At 47.6% G+C, this 12,910-nt stretch overlaps 1 protein-coding gene across 1 annotated transcript in view; it reads right to left on the reverse strand.

Annotated features, from left to right (window-relative positions):
* LOC310681331 (CTTNBP2 N-terminal-like protein) overlaps positions 1-12,910 on the reverse strand; it is a 463,736-nt gene that overhangs the window by 364,440 nt on the left and 86,386 nt on the right. The window lies entirely within an intron of this gene.

Here is a 12,910-nt window from a genome sequence, read left to right on the forward strand (position 1 = left end):
ATGCGATGGCGGGGAAGACAGTAACCAGGTAACCCGGACTTAGGACACCTGGGCAGCCTCATGGCTGCTGGAGGCCGGAGACCCGGCAAACGGAGACGGACAGACAAGGCACAGAAAGGGTTATTGTTCTGGCTGCAACCTGCCTTTCCTTCCCGTGGTTTTTTGCGCTTCTCGGCAGTGAGCGTTGCCTGAAGGAGCGCGTCAGCTTTGCCAGCTCGCTGCCCCTTCCAGTCATACCAGCTGCTCCTTGTTCTTTTGCTGGCCTGGTCAGGCCTGGGGCAGGAGCAGGAGGGTGGAGGGGAGATGCTATGATTGATGACAGCTTTGGAACTTGCTGACGTGGAGGCTTCAGCACCGAAGGAGCCGTTTGCTGAATGAGCAAGGGGGGGATGGATGCTGGACCGGGCCTCTGGCTCCCTTCAGCACACACAGACTCTTCACATCCAGGCCATGGAAGCCACACGCACAGCGTTGGACGAAGGTGTCCATCCCTACCCACCTTTGCCCTACGCAGCGCTGTTTCCGTTCCGCTGCAGCTCGGCTGCCCGTAAGAACTTTGCCGTTTGCAGCGGGCATTGACATAATTATTTATACAACCCTTGTGCTGTTTCGCACCTTTCATTTCAATGCAAAGGAAACACAGTGCAAAGGAGGAGGAATCCCAATATAATAATAATAATAATAATAATAATAATAATAATAATAATAATAATAATTTATATCCCACCACCCTGGGAGGCTTCCAACAGAATATTAAAATACAATAGTCTATTAAACATTAAAACCTTCCCTAAACAGGGCTGCCTTCAGATGTCTTCTAAAAGTCTGGTAGTTGTTGTTCTTTTTGACATCTGGTGGGAGGGAGTTTCACAGGGCAGAACCTCATGTGAAGAGAAGACTCCCTGGAAAAGACCCTGGTGTTCCACAGGGCGGGTGCCACTACCGAGAAGGCCCTCTGCCTGGTTCCCTGTAACTTGGCTTCTCGCAGGGAGGGAACTGCCAAGACCCCTTTATTGGGGAACCCTGGTATCACCACCGCAAAAGGGGGCGTGGGTCACCGATTCACGCCCTGCCCCCTTTAGGAGGATAGACTAAAGGATTCTATCTTCTTGCAGTCCATGGGACTCTCAAGAGTCTCCTCCAGCACCATAATTCAGTTTCCCTGTTAGCCTTGTACAAAGGCAAAAAGGAGAGACTCCGGTCATAAAGTTCTTTTATCAAGATGATCAATAAAGTTTCCTTCTAAGAAAAGAAAAAGGCACGTAGCTCGTTTTTCTTCGCCAAAAAAAGGGGACATGCTAAAACCTTTATGCTCCAGATGTTCCCAGAAAAGGAAAGCAATGGTCTCTGCTTCGTGCCAGTTTAGTTGTAGCTACGGTTGGGTTGTGATCAGGAGTGCTTTAGGTAGGACCTTCTAGGGCTTCTATGCTTTTCTCTGTCAACACCAGGACTAGAAACTTATTAAAGAAATTTCAGAGAAACGGCTGCATTAGCCTGTCGCAGCAAAATCAGCGGAGACTCCTGCGGCCCTTTAAAGACCAACAATTATTACGAAGTTCTCGTAGGCTTGAGTCCACATCATTCAGATGCATCTTCAGCGGCGTGGAGTCAATGCGTAATGCTGTTTGGGTGTCAGTGAAGTTGCATGTGATTTCAGAGGTGGCTCCTGGTATCTCTGGCAAGACTGCAAAGGTTTCTGGGGTGCAGTAAAATATCTTGTGCTGACCCTGGGAAGCAGGCAGCCGGTGGGATGTGGGGCTATGTCAGCACAGCAGGAGAGCAAGGAGTTAACTGCTGCCAAAGGGTTTTCTTTGCAAAAAAAAAGAAAAGAGAAGGAGCTTAATGCTTCAGGAAAGCGCAGGAATTGCTGTCCCAGCTCCCGTGTCCAATATCCTGTCTCTGAGAGTAGCCAGGACTAGCCACGGAGGAAGGTGTATAAAAAGAGTGCTTGTAATGGACACTTATCCAATATAACCTACCAGTGGGAGGAAGCCCTTTCCCAACCCCAGATAGTTCCTGGCTGGCTCATATCCTAAAGCACAAGAAAAAAAGGATTCCGCTATTAATGCATCTCTGCAAACTTCACAGAGGATTGGTCATTAGCGGAATCAGTCCAGAGCCCACAGGGCAGGCTGGCTTGCTACCCTGAGGGCTGCCCTGGGTCTCTGAAGCCGCTTGCGATTCCATCCTGCAAAGACTAGCGCCGGATAATAATAATAATAATAATAATAATAATAATTTGTTATTTATACCCTGCCCATCTGGGCTGGGTTTCCCCAGCCACTCTGGGCAGCTTCTAACAAAGTATTAAAATACAATAGTCTGTTAAACATTAAAAGCTTCCCTAAAGAGGGCTGCCTTCAGATGTCTTCTAAAAGTCGGGTAGTTGTTGTTCTCTTTGACATCTGGTGGGAGGGCGTTCCACAGGGCGGGCGCCACTACCGAGAAGGCCCTCTGCCTGGTTCCCTGTAACTTGGCTTCTCGCAGGGAGGGAACCGCCAAAACCCCTTTATTGGGGAACCCTGGTATCACCACCGCAAAGGGGAGTGTACGTCACTGCTTCACACCCCGCCCCCTTTAGGAGGATAGACTAAAGGATTTTGCCAAAGTTGTGACGTTTTGCTACAGGAAAGGTAAAACCTGCCAATGCAGGAAAATTCCTTTCCGGCCCTTCCACAGCAACCCTGATGTAGCAGCGCCCACGTACCTGTGGAGAAGAGGTTAACCTGCAAAAGAAGACTTAACTGAGGGAGGGCAGGGTGGGAGAAGCTGACTGCCGCTTCGCAGGCAAGATTCACCTTCTGTTGTGTGGGCAGGACTGTCCCTCCCCTTACCTGGCCAATCCCCTGGCAACGCCTCCCCAGGCGGGATTGGGAGATTGGCTGAGGTAGGCGGAGACCTCCAGGTATCGAGCCTGGGTAGGATGAAACCAGCCCAAACTACCAGGAGTCACACTGGGATCTGGGGGGCTGTGGGCAACCATGCAAAAAGGCGCCCCCATTTGATGTGGGGAGTGGTCATTCTCAAGGTAGGCAGGAAACTGAGGCTCATTGACTCGCCCCTTCCTCTCTGATTTTAGCCCTTCCCTCAGAGACTGTGAGAAGAAAGTCAAAAGCCTTGGGACCGCTATTGAAGCCTGAGGCAGCCCTCCTGCTTGGACTGAACCGTGCTGCCAATTCAGTGCACCAGGGAGCTCTCGGCAGGGAAGATGGAAGGGACGTATCCAAGGAATCTGTTCCTCCACCCCTTTGGCACATCTTCTTCTGCCCACTGAGAGCTCTTGCTGGTTCTCCCCAGGAAGATGCTGCCATTGTTCGGCAGTGGAACAGACTCCCAAGAGAGGTGGTGGACTCTCAGCCTGAAGCATTCTTGTTAGGGATTGTAGGAAAAGACCTGCCAAGGAAACTGGAAAACATCTTCATGTATGGGACAACGGCGGCAAGAGTCTTAATAGCACAAGGATGGAAGAACAAGGATGGAAGAACTGTGGCAAGAGAAACTGATGGACTACGCAGAACTGGCCAAATTGACACACAAACTACAGGAGGAGGACAACTGTGATTTTAAAGAAGAATGGGAACCTTTCACAAAGTACTTAAAGAATCAACAAAATGAACTGGACTCCTTGGCAGGTTTTGAATAAACATACACGAACTTTTTATTGGTAACATATATATAGATTTTAAAAAATCAACAAAAACTAAGATCATGGCCACTGGTCCCATCACCTCCTGGCAAATAGAAGGGGAAGAAATGGAGGCAGTGAGAGATTTTACTTTCTTCGGCTCCATGATCACTGCAGATGGTGACAGCAGTCACAAAATCAAAAGACGCCTGCTCCTTGGGAGAAAGGCGATGGCAAACCTAGGCAGCATCTTAAAAAATAGAGACATCACCTTGCCAACAAAGGTCTGTATAGTTAAAGCTATGGTTTTCCCAGTAGTGATGTATGGAAGTGAGAGCTGAACCATAAAGAAGGCTGATCGCTGAAGAATGGATGCTTTTGAATTCTGGTGCTGGAGGAGACTCTTGAGAGTCCCATGGACTGCAAGAAGATCCAACCTCTTCATTCTGAAGGAAATCAGCCCTGAGTGCTCACTGGAAGGACAGATCCTGAAGCTGAGGCTCCAAGACTTTGGCCACCTCATGAGAAGAGAAGACTCCCTGGAAAAGACCCTGATGTTGGGAAAGATGGAGGGCACAAGGAGAAGGGGACGACAGAGGACGAGATGGTGGGACAGTGTTCTCAAAGCTACCAGCATGAGTTTGACCAAACTGCGGGAGGCAGTGGAAGACAGGAGTGCCTGGTGTGCTCTGGTCCAGGGGGGTCACGAAGAGTCGGAGACGACTAAACGACTAAACAACAAACTGTGCTTCACCAAGAGACCACAGGGGGGTTTACAACACAGACCACACAATATAAAAGACAATAGCACACATACACACTTTAAAGGGCCATAGATTGTTTAATAAGCCAAAGGCCTGGGAGAAGAGGAATCTTTTTGCCTGGCTTCCAAATGTTCTGAAGGTGCCAGATGAGCTTCTCTGGCGAGAACATCCCACAAACATGACCCTCCACACATCCAAAATATAAGGATGATAATGATACTGACCTTACAAGGTCAGCGTGAAGTTCAAGTGAGAAATCACAGGACGTTTTGAACCGTGGAAAACCCTGTGCAATTGCTTAATAATAATCATAATAATCATCATAATCATCATAATTTATTATTTATACCCCGCCCATCTGGCTGGGTTTCCCCAGCCACTCTGGGTGGCTTCCAACCGAAGATTAAAAACAATACAGAGTCAGACATTAAACACTTCCCTAAACAGGGCCGCCTTCAGTTTTAAAAGTAAAATAGTTGTTTATTGCCTTGACATCTGCTGGGAGTGCGTTCCACAGCACGGGTGCCACTACTGCTAAGGCCCTCTGCCTGGTTCCCTGTAACCTCACTTCTCGCAATGAGGGAACCACCAGAAGGCCCTCGGAGCTGTGCGGTGTCCAGGCTGAGCGATGGGGGTGGAGAAGTGTATCTCCTTCAGGTATACAGGACTGAGGCCGTTTAGGGCTTTAAAGGTCAGCACCAACACTTTGAATTATGCTCAGAAACATACTGGGAGCCAATGTAGGTCTTTCAGCCCCGGTGTTATGTGGTCCCGGCAGCCGCTCCCAGTCACCAGTCTGGCTGCCACATTCTGGATTAGTTGTAGTTTCCGAGTCACCTTCAAAGTCAGCCCCACGTCAAGCGCATTGCAGTAGTCCAAGCGGGAGATAACTAGAGCATGCACCACTCTGGCGAGACAGTCTGCGGGCAGGTAGGGTCACATCCTGTGTACCAGATGGAGCTGCTTATTGATCAGCCTTGTATGTTGGAATATAAAGTCTCAAACTTCCAAAGTTTGGTGTGTTAACAGCAAGATTCCTTAAAAGTCGGAATATTTCCAGGGAGGGTTTTATTGCCTCAGGTTTACGTCCGCCGTATCCTTTGACACCCTTGGCAAAGGACCTTCTTTCTTGCAACTGGCACACTGCAAGATCACTTGGAATAAATTAGTCACCATAAGAGTACCTTATTAGTCAGTTATTGCATTAGCTTGATTGTGGGGAACAGGGGGGGGGGGCAGAGTGTGTAGCGATGGGGCAAGATCCTGGCCTTGCGCCAGCTCCAAGTCTTTCCTCCCAAGTAGGGGTGGGTGGTTGTGCAAAAATGTGGGTGCATACCTGCCGCTGGGACGGCTGCCCGAGGCCCTGTAATGTATTCAAATGGGCAGCCATCTCTGCTTCTTAATGGAGTCCAATAGTCCATCTTTCATTATTGACCCATTTCCTTTATTGGCCTTTTCGGCTCATCCAGGAAATTAAATCAATACCGTTCCTTAAGAGAAGCAAGTGAAAAGGCGTGTCTCTCGTAATGGATTCCTGAGGCAAAGGCTCTATTAGCGCGGCCGGCCTTCACAGATAGAGCAGCTGCCTCCTCAGATGTGCTTGTGCCAGGGGTTGCCAGCGTGGAGCTCGCGGGCGCCAGGCTGCCCTCTAGTGCCGCCCAAGAGAGCTCAGAAAATATCTTCTCAAACATCCAAGGAACTCCCTGCCCAGTTTCTGCTTGCACTGCCTTGGCCTCACCTACATTGGATAACCCATGGACTGAGTTTACTTACATGCCACTTTCACACAACCCGCTGTGCCCAACAAGACTTGCAGAAAACATTCAAAACATCAACATTGGTCCGTCCCCCCAATTTTTTTTATTGCCTTTCAACATTTATCACAAAAATAACATAACACAATACACAACAAAGAAAATAAATAACAACACACCAGACAACAATAAACTAAACCCACGAGAATAATAAAAATTTTAAAAAGAAAGAGAAAAAAAGATTATCTTTTCGAATATCCAACTTTCGTCACATTGATAACTGACTTCCTCGAATCTCCTCTAACTGAATTGCATTATATCATTATATCACCTTTGTAACAGTTCTCCAAGTTCATATTTCTAATAATATTAACTACTTTCATTTACTAAAAGAAAAAAGAAATAACAACAACAACAAAACGTCAACATGCTGAGCATTCCAATTGGAGAAAAGTCTTTACCCAAGGTGTCACGGACTTTGAAGACACTCGAACTCAGGACGCAAGGGAGAAATGTGCTAAGAGGAAGGCATTCTTGGCAAACTCTCACCATGATCAACTCCTGCCCAGAAACCAATGTCCCCACCGTGGAAGGACATGTGGATCCAGAACTGGCCTCCACAGCCACCTACGGACTCACTGTTAAAACCGTGTCCATGGAAGACCATCTTACTCGGGTATGAGTGATCATCAAAGAAGAAGATGAAGTTGTTTTCTGGTCCCTGGGTCCTGAAGGATATACATCAGACCCTCCAAGTGTCCCTATGTTACAGGGACAGTCCCAGAATAATAAAATAATAATAATTTATTTATTTTTTATACCCTATCCATCTGGCTGGGTTTCCTCAGCCACTCTGGGTGGCTCCCAACAGAATATTAAAAACATGATAGAACCTCAAACATTAAAAACTTCCCTAAACAGGGTTGCCTTCAGATGTCTTCTAAAAATCAGATAGTTGTTTATTTCCTTGAGTTCTGATGGAAGGGCGTTCCACAGGGCGGGCGCCACCACCGAGAAGGCCCTCTGCCTGGTTCCCTGTAACTTCGCTTCTCGCAGGGAGGGAACCGCCAAAAGGCCCTCAGAGCTGGACCTCAGTGTCCGGGCTGAGTGATGGAGGTGGAGATGCTCCGTCCCAGTTTCTGATTTGGTCCCAGAATCTCCTGCTTTTCCTTAGGACGTCCCTAATTTCATTGGAGACATGTTGGAGGGTACGGGAACCTGTTCTTTCAAACGTGTTCTGCCTTTCTCCGAGAACTTCCGAGGGAGGTGGAGTTACAAATCGGAGTGGATGAATTGTTAAGAAGATGGGAAGATTGGAAGTTGGCAGGGGAGAAGCAGCAGGGAGGCAGCCCAACTCGGACTGAGATTCAGGCATTCCCCGGGTGTTGCCGTGATGGAGGTTTCCCCTAATCAGCTGTGTAGGTGTGTGCGCTTTTTGCTTCACAGCCGCCACAGCGGTGCTGTGCCATGCTGCCATCTAATGAGGCTTGTCACTGCCGTTCTCCTGACAGGGCCTCATAATTATCACGGCGGCCTCCTTCTCCTGGAGAGGCTGAGGAGCGTGCGAGGAGAACTGTCACCTGCTCTGTGTGTGTGTGTGTGTGTGTGTGTGTGTGCATGCACACACACACACAAACACACACGCCTCCCACTCACTTCTTCGATCCTTTAGCCAGCATTTCAGTGTCGGCCAGAAGGCTGCCTTCTCCCACATCAAAACATCCGTCCACCTAAGGTCAGGTCTGTCAACAACACAGCTGGGCAACCTTCTGGTCTCAGGGGAAGAAGGTGGCTCAAGAGTCTCATTTTACGAGGCCCCCAATGGCTCCTGAAGCATCTCCCTTCTTCCATCCCATTAGAGTTCTTTTCTCCTGTTATTTTAACATGACCAGTCCAGTGAAGTTATTTCCTATCTGGGCACTGGCCACATCTGGAGAGCTTCAGCAAAGCAGCAAAGGAAACACTCCAGTATCCTTTCACTGATGTTTCTCTTAAGCATATGGGAGACTCGAAGGTAGAGTTCTTCTGTTTATGGAGCCTCCTCGTGGCTGATAACTAAAGGTAAAGGTACCCCTGCCCGTACGGGCCAGTCTTGACAGACTCTAGGGTTATGCGCCCATCTCACTCAAGAGGCCGGGGGCCAGCGCTGTCCGGAGACACTTCCGGGTCACGTGGCCAGCGTGACATCGCTGCTCTGGCGAGCCAGAGCCGCACACGGAAACGCCGTTTACCTTCCCGCTAGTAAGCGGTCCCTATTTATCTACTTGCACCCGGGGGTGCTTTCGAACTGCTAGGTTGGCAGGCGCTGGGACCGAACAATGGGAGCGCACCCCGCCGCGGGGATTCGAACCGCCGACCTTTCGATCGGCAAGCCCTAGGCGCTGAGGTTTAACCCACAGCGCCACCCGCTGATAACTATTGACCTGTAATTAGGGATGAGGGAGGAATGGGACACAGTTGACATTTAAAGGCCAAACTACCTGATCCACACTTTCTAAAGCAATACAGTGGTACCTCCGGTTACGTACTTAATTCGTTCCGGAGGTCTGTTCTTAACCTGAAACTGTTCTTAACCTGAAGCACCACTTTAGCTAATGGGGCCTCCTGCTGTTGCCACGCCGCCGGAGCACGATTTCTGTTCTCATCCTGAAGCAAAGTTCTTAACCTGAAGCACTATTTCTGGGTTAGTGGAGTCTGTAACCTGAAGCGTATGTAACCCGAGGTACCACTGTATAAGATTGGGGACGTCCGCCTTACTAGCAGAACATGTGAAAAGGACCATGGGGTCTTAGTACAGTGGTACCTCGGGTTAAGTACTTAATTCGTTCCAGAGGTCTGTTCTTAACCTGAAACTGTTCTTAACCTGAAGCACCACTTTAGCTAATGGGGCCTCCTGCTGTTGCCACGCCGCCGGAGCACGATTTCTGTTCTCATCCTGAAGCAAAGTTCTTAACCCGAGGTACTATTTCTGGGTTAGCAGAGTCTGTAACCTGAAGCGTATGTAACCTGAAGCGTATGTAACCCGAGGTACCACTGTACACAACTGTAACCCATTCACCCTCTGAAATTGTGCTTCTCCAGGTTTTTGCAGTTGTCCAGCTCAAGTGATGTGTAAAAATACTTTGGGAAAATGAGTATGCAAATGCTTATATGGGGAAAATAACATACAAAATGCCTTATACTTGGTGCTAGTGCCTTCCAAAATGTATGTGCTAGGGAGAATAGGTGTACATTATTAGAACATTGCATAAAAATGTAGATGTATTTTTCATTTTTTAAGAAAAATTATTTTAAAATTTATGTTTTATTGAAAATTTTACAGTGAATTAAGGTAAAAACGGCGTTTCCGTGCGCTGCTCTGGTTCGCCAGAAGCGGCTTAGTCATGCTGGCCACATGACCCGGAAGCTGTACGCCGGCTCCCTCGGCCAGTAAAGCGAGATGAGCGCCGCAACCCCAGAGTCGGTCATGACTGGACCTAATAGTCAGGGGTCTCTTTATCTTTTAAGGTAAAAGGGGGGGGGGAAGGGGGGAAATCATAAAAAGCAGAGGAAAAACAACATTAAGGAAATAACAATAAAATGCAATCAAGGTTACAGAACTATGAAAAAGGTAAAAAACGTAAAGGACCCCTGGACGGTTAAGTCCAGTCAAAGGTGACTATGGGGTTGTGACGCTCATCTTGCTTTCAGACCGGCGTTTGTCCACAGACAGTTTTCTGGGTCATGTGGCCAGCATGACTAAACCGCTGCTGGCGCACGGAGGACCGTGACAAGTGCCAGAGCACACAGAAACACTGTTTACCTTCCCGCCGGAGCGGTACCTATTTATCTACTTGCACTGGTATGCTTTCAAACTGCTAGGTTGGCAGGAGCAGGGACTGAGCAACAGGAGCTCACCCCGTCGCAGGGATTCGAACCGCCGACCTTCCGATCAGCAAGCCCAAGAGGCTCAGTGGTTTAGACCACAGTGCCACCCACGTCTTACAGAACTATGTAGTATATATGTAAGTAGATAAACTTATTTCTCCCCTCAAGCATATGTCAATTCATGAGTCGCTGTTGATGAGTTTTAATGACGACTTTTTTGGATTTGAACCCTGACATTTCCCAAGACCCATCTCAAAGTGAGAAGTCAGCTGTCCAAGATCCAAACACTCTCCTCCAGCTCAGATCAAACTCCAAGCCCAGGGGAGATGGTCCCTCCCCCCCACCAGGCAGGAGATTTTAAGAACTACTCTTCCCAGAATCTACCTTGCCCAGTCTCTCTTAAAGGGTGTTCACACATTCCACTCAAGGGGTGTACAATATATGTGCCCGTATACGCAGATATTTGTGTCGTACACTCCTGTAGCTATTCACACGTAGCGTTCAATGAGTGTACAGTCTTTGCACCTGCGTACAGAAAAGCCGAACTGTATGAATCAACAAGTGTATACTTTCATACAAAGTACATGTGTGGAGAATGACTCCTAAGATGTACACATTGTGGATACTAAAAATCAGAACTTACTCCCCAAAATGCATACAGTGGTACCTCGAGTTACATACGCTTCAGGTTACATACGCTTCAGGTTACACACTCCGCTAACCCAGAAATAGTGCTTCAGGTTAAGAACTTTGCTTCAGGATAAGAAAAGAAATTGTGCTCCGGCAACGCGGCAGCAGCAGGAGGCCCCATTAGCTAAAGTGGTGTTTCAGCTTAAGAACAGTTTCAGGTTAAGTATGGACCTCCGGAACGAATTAAGTACTTAACCTGAGGTACCACTGTATTTAAGGTCCTTTTCCCAGTGTATATGCTTATTTTTAAAGGCTTGCAAAGCCTGGTATTTGTGAGCTGGGTTTTGCACAACGCAGAACAAGCTGCAGATTTGTGATATCTTATTGAGGATGACAGCAATGGGTTCTTTCCTTTCCTTTCAAAGTGCTTTCTTCTCCAAGACAGCAGGATTTGAATGTAAAAACTTTTTCTCCATGCTCCATGAGATCTAGAAGTTTGCAATTTATCAAATTCTACCGATAGGAGTGTGGGATGTAAACACAGGAGCAGTCAATGACAACATTCCTAGAGTGTACATGTTAGAACATGGGGAGGGATGTCTGTCTAGCAAGCAGGTAAACTTCCTGGGGACGGACTTCCTCCGCATGTGACCAGAGGTGGGTGTGGCCTTACCTGTGCAGGTAAATGATAAAAGCACAGGACAGCCAGCCACTCTCTCTCTCTGCCATCTTCCTTTGATGAGGAAACATCTAAGGATGACCTCTTGGCTCTCAGCCAAGAGAGGAGATAAGGACTATCTTGCTACAAGATAGATTCTGAATGTATGTAACCTTTTTTAAGCTGTCTGCCTTCTGGGATCATATTGTGAACAGAACATGAGTAAACTCTTTTATACTTTTATGAAGACTGTGTCGTGTCTTGTATTGTAAGAGGGAACAAAAGGGGAAATTACCAGAGTAATTATTATAGAGGTTCTAGCGAACTTGTGCAGACGTTACCGTTGCGAACTTAAAGGGGAATGTCATAAACTCTGCTGATATTTTGGGAACTTGTTAGCACAAATTGGATTAGGATATAATCTCACAATATATCCTCTCCTGCACCCCTGAATATTCCCACAAGGAGACTGCTTAGAACCGGGCTGGGCACCTGGCTGCCCCATGGATGCATTGTCCAAGATGCACAGTACCATTCTCTGGACTTTCTTGTCCATATTAGTTTAATTAATGTGCATGACAAGGTGACAGGCGAACTAATGCCAGTGTACTGGAAGAAGCAAAGATCACCAGTGTTGAAGCAATGATTCTTCAGCATCAACTTCGTTGGACTGGACATGTTGTGCGGATGCCTGATGTTCATCTTCCAAAGCAACTACTCTAGTCCAAACTTAAAAATGGAAAGTGTAATGATGGTGGTCAACAAAAGAGGTCTAAAGACTCTCTCTCAATTTTTTTAAAAAATTGTAGTATAAACACCAACTATTGGGAAACACTTGCCTGCGAGTGCTCCAATTGGAGAACAGCCTTTACCAAAGGTGTCATGAGCTTTGAAGACGCTCGAACCCAGGACGCAATGGAGAAATGTGCCAAGAGGAAGGCACGCTTGGCAAATCCACACCGTGATCAACTCCTGCCCGGAAACCCATGTCCCCACTGCGGAAGGACGTGTGGATCCAGAATTGGGCTCCACAGTCCCTTAGGGACTCATTGTCAAACCATGTTTATGGAAGACAATCTTACTCGGCTATGAGGGATTGCTGAAGAAGAAGAGGAAGAGGAGGAGGAAGAGGAAGAGGAAGAAGAAGAAGAAGAAGAAGAAGAAGAAGAATTTTTAATGGGCAGTAATTTAACCCGGGTGTGGGCCAAAAGTAGCTTACAGGCCCAGCCTGCTCCAACTCCAGCCTATATATGGCCCTAACATTTGCCTTGATTTATTGTTACACCTTGTGTAAATCACCGGTAGCGAGTGTAAGGAGATCTTGCTGCTGCAAGGTGGCAGACCCTCATTTGCGCCAATCTGGGCTGAGCTCAGCATACAGAGAAAAACAAACAGGAGCCGGACCAACTGTGAGGTGTTTGTGACGGGTGGTTATTAATTGCACGTTTTGTGTCTCTTACCTTTCCTCTGGGGAGTTTGCCTGGCATCTCTGGTTTCTCTGAACCCAACCAGAGCCTCAAAACAACCCTTTGAAGCCGTCTCAGCTAAAAGATCAAGGGTCCTTCCAGCCATCCTTTCCACCGTACATTCATCTCGGTTTGCGCTTGTGATG

Source organism: Podarcis tiliguerta (assembly GCF_965153285.1).
Source record: "Podarcis tiliguerta genome assembly, chromosome: 7".
Classification (NCBI taxonomy): domain Eukaryota; kingdom Metazoa; phylum Chordata; class Lepidosauria; order Squamata; family Lacertidae; genus Podarcis; species Podarcis tiliguerta.